The sequence below is a fragment of the Crocodylus siamensis genome, chromosome 7 (assembly GCF_052110815.1).
Source record: "Crocodylus siamensis isolate JL-2025a chromosome 7, ASM5211081v1, whole genome shotgun sequence".
In the NCBI taxonomy this organism is placed as follows: Eukaryota; Metazoa; Chordata; order Crocodylia; family Crocodylidae; genus Crocodylus; species Crocodylus siamensis.
This window is the reverse complement of record NC_143401.1, coordinates 20,232,455-20,238,739: the sequence shown is the minus strand read 5'-3', so window position 1 is coordinate 20,238,739 and position 6,285 is coordinate 20,232,455.

Here is a 6,285-nt window from a genome sequence, read left to right as displayed (position 1 = left end):
TTATTAGGCTACTGTGCTATTAGCATCTTGTGTATATGCACCCCCTGGGTAGTACTTTGAATGTGGGGCCATCCTCCCTCCTGTGGAACAGTCTGGTTCCTGGGATTTAGTATTTCTAATTTGAATCTGTCAGTGCTGAATCCCCAGGGGAGAAAAATTAAATACAGGAAGTATAGCCAAACATTTCCAAGTGTCACAAAAGCACCAGAATATAAATTTATTCCTAAACTTGTTTGGAAATGGGGTGTTATTAGGGTTTTAGAAATGTTCTCCAAAATTTTTGCCATTATTTTTACCTCACCCCTTCCTGCTTTTTACTGAAAACAGTATTTTCAGTGGTGCTTTTATGGCAGCACAATGATGCACAGCAGAGACTTCTGCAGGTCCTCCTTTTAACTTCCATAACACCCCATTAGCTAGATCTACAGTTAGCTGAAATGCCTGGAGGAAAGGAACTCCTAGGATTCCCTTCTCATTTCCCTCATGAGCACAGCACTCTACTTTCCCTTGCAATCTGTCAACTTGCAAGGGAACATCCTGCCAGACAGGAGCTTCCTGAATTTCTCCCCCATATCCACTGAGCTGAACATGTTTCATGGTGGGTCTCCCTCCAGAGAGCCACTGGGGACTTAGAATATTTACCGAGGATCCAGTATCCACTAGCAATTGGGCTAACATCCCTGGGTTCCCCACTGTAGCCCTCACAGTGGGTCTCCCCCATACGTCACACTGAAGTCTTGCGACCAGCTGGGGAGGCCCGAGGAGAACCGGGCACCCCTATTGATCAGCGGACTCCCTCTGGAGACTGCACTCAGGAGAGGAGGCAGCGGTCTGGCGCTGACAGGGAGTGGGTGCACAGGATGCACTCTGTACTGGGGCAGTGGACTGAGGGGGTGCTCCCTGCATTAGCTCTGCTCTCCGTACGGCTTGAGACAAAGCATTAATCAGGACACTAATGGGCTGGCGATCATATTTTCCCATATCCTCCCCTAAATTCACTAGCTTTTTCCAAATCATTCTCCTAAAAGACTCCATGGGTTGTCGTTGCCCAGGGTTGTGAGGAAAAGGGGAATTAGAATTGGGAGGGCGACTGGCAGAGTGAGGACCATTATTTGCAAAGGTGATAGCCTGCACAGGCTCTGATGTCATCTTTTTGCCTGCTTGTCTCTTTAAGACACCAGTCTCTCGCAGCAAATCTCCTGCCTGTTTGATTTTCGCCACTAGTTCATTCCAGGTTATGTGTTCTAAATCCACAACCCCTATGGTCATTTTTGTCTGGGAATTTAATCCTGCATAGGTGCTCTGTATTAATTCAAGTCCCTGATACTGGAGAGTGATAACTCCATTCTCTTCTGTCTGGGGTAATGAATCAGAGAGAGCTGCTAGCATTTTCTTTCGGATCAGGTAAGACTCTGGGGCTTCTCCTGGCTTCTGCTCTTCCAGTACATACAATTTCTTAAGGGAAGATGCAGGCAGTAATATTTTAAGAGCGCTTATCATCCATTCCTGGGGTCCAGGAGCAGTTCGCTCCCAAGACCCTATGCCCATGTCTAGAGCATCTGCATCACAAGGAGAGGCACATAACTGAGCTAACTGAGTTAAGTCTATGCCATCAGCAGAGGGGTACATTTGCCAAACACGAGCCAGCCATGCAATAGCAGTGTCTCGGTTCAGTGGCCCCAGTCTCTCAGCAATAGGCTTGGCTTGACTGGGAGACCATCTCACCATGTCAGTGACTATCTCCGTTGTGGAAGACAATCTCCTGCAACTAAGCGTTTAACCTCCTTTGTGGTAACAGGGGCAACATTATGCATGTGGGGCCAATCGGGGTTGAATGGGCTTTTGGGGACTGCATCAGGGAGTATCTCTACTTTCTCAAGGGACTCAAAACCATAACCCTCTCTCAACCTTACAGCTGCTACCACTCCCTTATGAACACTAAGTTGGGCATGCAATTTACTGATCTCTGCCTCACGCTTCTGATGACTTGCTGCTGTCTTTGCTGCCTTGTTTTCCTCTGCCAGGAAACGAGTTGCAGCTCTGGCTTCTTCTAACAACACTTTGGTGTGTGTTAATTCTTTCTTATACAACTCTAAAGTCTTGCTGGCCTTGTCTCTGTCTTCCTGTATATCTCTAAGCAAAGTTACCAGTTTAAGCTTTTCTGCTACAAAATCACACCCACTTATCTCACAATCTTGCAAACACTGTTGTAACTGTTCTTTTTCAAGCTCCAATTCCTGCTTCCCCTTCAACATTTCAATCATTTCCAAACATGCATAAAACAATGCCCAGGCAGCAGCTGCATCTTTTGCACTACTACGTGGCTTAAGAGTGGTGCAGTACTGTTCAAAACTCAAACCTGCCTCAATCAGGGGATTCTCACCCTTGAAGCACCCTTTTTCCCAGGGACATTTTCCCTTCTTCATTACCCATCTCTCTAAACTGCAGGGTTTCTCCTGCCTCAAACGAGCAGCTAAAGGGGTTTTTCCAGACATCTCCATTTCCCTTATCACACTAATGCTCACTATCAAAAAGTCTCCTTTACACAGTCACTTAGATTTTACACTGACACAGTATTACTCCACAATCTTAGTTCTAAAGCACAACTCTTAATTCTATAGCACAGTCTTAAAGTTATTCCAGCACAGTTCTTAACTAAAAAGTTACAGAAGGTTCTGAGAGAGGGACCTTGCTGAAGGAGCTTGGTCTGACAAGAAAGAAGAGAGAGAGAGAAAAGGAAAAAAAAGGAAAAAAAAAGGAAAGTAAAGCTTTCAGACTGGTGCCTCAGTTTACCACTCTGCAGCAACTACCCAACAATTACAACATGATTAGAGCCACGTGCCGCCAGCCTTCTCCACCAATTTTGTTACCAGATTTGCCCGCTACTTTGGGGTGTGCTCATTTATTAGGGCTAGGGTCTTGGTAATTCTATCAATGTGCTGCTTGTGTTACTTGTGTTTCTGTTACGGAGCTGTATCTCTCCCTTCTGCAAGCCCTCACCCCAGTGGAGCTATCTTGCAGGACTCAGTTCAGTGGGGCTGGGTTCCTCCAGTCCCCAAATCAGTCATACACACAAACATACACAGATTAACGTGACACGCCTGACCTAGCCGGGTTGATCAGCATGGACAGGTTGACACCCTCATACGCCAAGAATCAGTTCATCAGAGCAACAATAACCACAGTCAGACACAAGCACACAATTAAACAGAATACCTCTGAATCTGGCTGGGTGTCCAGATGACACCCTCGTGGGCCAGCATTCAGTTCATTAGGGCACGTCTGAGCCAAACTGGGTCAATCAGCCTGTACAAGCTGATCCCCTTATGTGTTTCAAACTCAGCACGTCCCAATCTTTAGCCTCTTGATGAGCAGACCCCACAGTATTTCTGGGCTGCACAGGGATCTTTAGCTTAGGTAAGAGGGGCGTTGCTACAGAGCAAGTGGGGAAAGAGAAGTAAAGAAGGCAAAATATACCCAGTTACCACCAGTTTGACTATATAAGTTATTTATTGCTAAGTAGATGAAATATATATTGACACTAGTAGTGATAGACATGCAAAGGAAAAACAAACACAAACAGTCACAGTATACCCTGGTTTCACTAAGTATTTGGGGAAACTTAGCTCAAGCTTAACTAATACAGTTCAAGTTCAGAAATCTCTGCTTAGAGAGAGAGAAGAGAAAAGAGAGAGAGCTGGGATCTCACCAGTCTAAGGCACTCGGGCTGCAAAGCTGACAGGTCAAAGTTCTCAGCACGATCCTGGAAGGGAGATGATCTTCCTCCTGCAGCCTCTCCAGAAGAAAGCGGGTGGTGTCAGCACACACACTGCTGCTTCTTTTACAGATTTTTATACCCCCAGTTCAGCTTCTTTCAAGCATTCTCAATAGTGTAAATCAAATTGTCTTTTCTATTGACAAGGGGTTATCTGGGTGGAACATCTCAGGAACTTGATTGATACTCAGGAAACATCTACTTGGAGTATGGATAGCAGATATACTTGATGGGATATCTCCTGGTGTCTTCAGAAACAATAGATTGCAGCATCGGGGTTTTTGGATTTTTTCTTGCTGTGAACAAGCCTCAGCGTAGCATGACTTTTCCAGATCTTACTATAGTCTTTTAACAGACTTAAGGCAATTCCTGGAGTGTTCATAACCTGTTGTGGAGAGGACTTCCACCAGTCGTCTCGGGAAAAGTATGACAACGCTTGTGGTCAGGGCTCCAATGGGCTGGACACTGTGATGAACCCTGTGCCATTGTTCAAATGCTGCCCATACCCCCTCTGACTCGGTCTGTTGCCTCAGCATTCCCTAACCCGGCAACCGAGTTGTAGCCAATTAAGTTTACATCGGCCTCCCATAGTGGGACCGGGGAATGTACGGCCTGAGATGCCCAATAAACTTACTTTTGCTTAGAGATCTGTGTGTGTGGGGGAGGGGGGGGAAGGAAAAGTCCTTTGTAAATCCAGATTAGAACTGGTCTGATAAATGCTAAGCTGGGTGTGTGGGTTGATTAGCATTTGGAGCACAGCTTCCCCATCATGCACTGCTCCCCTGCTTTCCTGATCCCAGAATTCACTGCAGTCTCTGCTTCAGGTTTTCTGTTCTCCATCTCTCATGTAAATGAATGGTCATCTGTTCCCATCTCAGATGCAAATGAGACCTAGGGCAGTTGTTGCACTTTTGTCACCCTTATCTGGAGGGTTTTAGGTGAGTCTCTCACTGCATCTTAATCAGTTTCTGTTTGGGGGGGGTGGGGATGGCGATTCTTTGTGAGTCGGACAATCTGTGTCCTGTGTCAAGGTTCCCCAAGAACATGGAGCTGACAGGTAACACCTATGGCTCATATATTCCCATAGATAAGAAACAGGGTGGATTCAGGCACATCCTGCATGTACACAGTCCTGGGAGGAGGCTTAGGGAACTCCTGAACTATCACTCATGAAGGACACAGGTAGACTGCTGCCCTAGCACCTGATCAAAGTATGTATTTGTAATTAACGTAGGCATCACTCCATCCTGCTGAGGGGGCATAGCCAACCAGGCCAGGGGAAGGACCATGGTCCCTCTCCTACACACCTAAAACAAGGGACAACCTGTTTCACTTTTTAGTAGCAGAATGAAAGAGTTACAGATGAGTATACTCCTTCCATGTTGAGTTATTCTTGCATCTGCCCTGCATCAGCTGAATTGATTGGGTGAACCTGCACTTAGCAAGCATTCTTCTCAAAGGTAAAGACAGACTTTGGCTTATGTGAGTATATTAGGTATGTCATACTGCAGCTCTGCATGTTAACAGTTCACATGAATACAACCTGAAGCTGAATCTTGCAAATGCTGATCCTCTTTCAAACTCTTAGTATGACAGAGCCTCAAATGCATTGGGGATAAAGGAAACAACCCCCCCGCCATGTTCTATTTTAGTATATCAAGTCTAATGTCTATTGGCTGGAAGCTGTCACCAGACGTGACCATATGTTGCCTAGTGGTATTACAAGTAAATCCTAATTGAGTGCAAATTATAAAGATTAAAGTCACCTCGGATTTAGTTGCATTACGATGAAGCAAATGTATTTCACAGTCCTGTTCAAAATGCTGAAAATAGTCAGCACTGAAATTAATGGGCTGTTTTTACCTTAGATTTAATGGGCCATTTCAAATGTTCAAAATTTCTAGATGAGAGCTTGTAGCTGTAGAATGAAAATACAGTTCATTGCTGACCATAGGCAAGAAAAGACCAAAGATGTTGTATTGTAAATAATCATCTGGGCTATACCTGCAAAAAATTAAATACTTGCAGAGTTAGGCCATTTCAAAATACTCCTCATATTATTTGTTATAGGTAGCATTAATAGGTTGGATGATTATTATTCTAATTATGACTCTACATCAAACAGCTTTGCATTTAATGGATTCACTGTCAAGATAATTCTGGACTAGTTTATAATGGACACTGCTGTATATATTGAAAACTATTATCTGTCAGAAAGAATCTTATAAGCTAACAGCTTGGTATAAACATCTCCTCATTGACTGAATTTTATTATTGTTTCATAAGAGATTTATAAAGTGGCATGATGCTGAACTTCATCTATTGGTGCACTTTGGCTGATGCACTCCAATTTAATGAGATTAAAGGTTTAATGCAGGTTTATCAATTGAGTGCTCCCAGGTTTATCACTGGGATTTCAGTGCTGATTCACAGACACAGAGGGCTGACAGGGAGATAAGTTCAGCTTGATCTACAGGAGTTTCTGATTTCTTCCCAAGGTGCAGTTTATG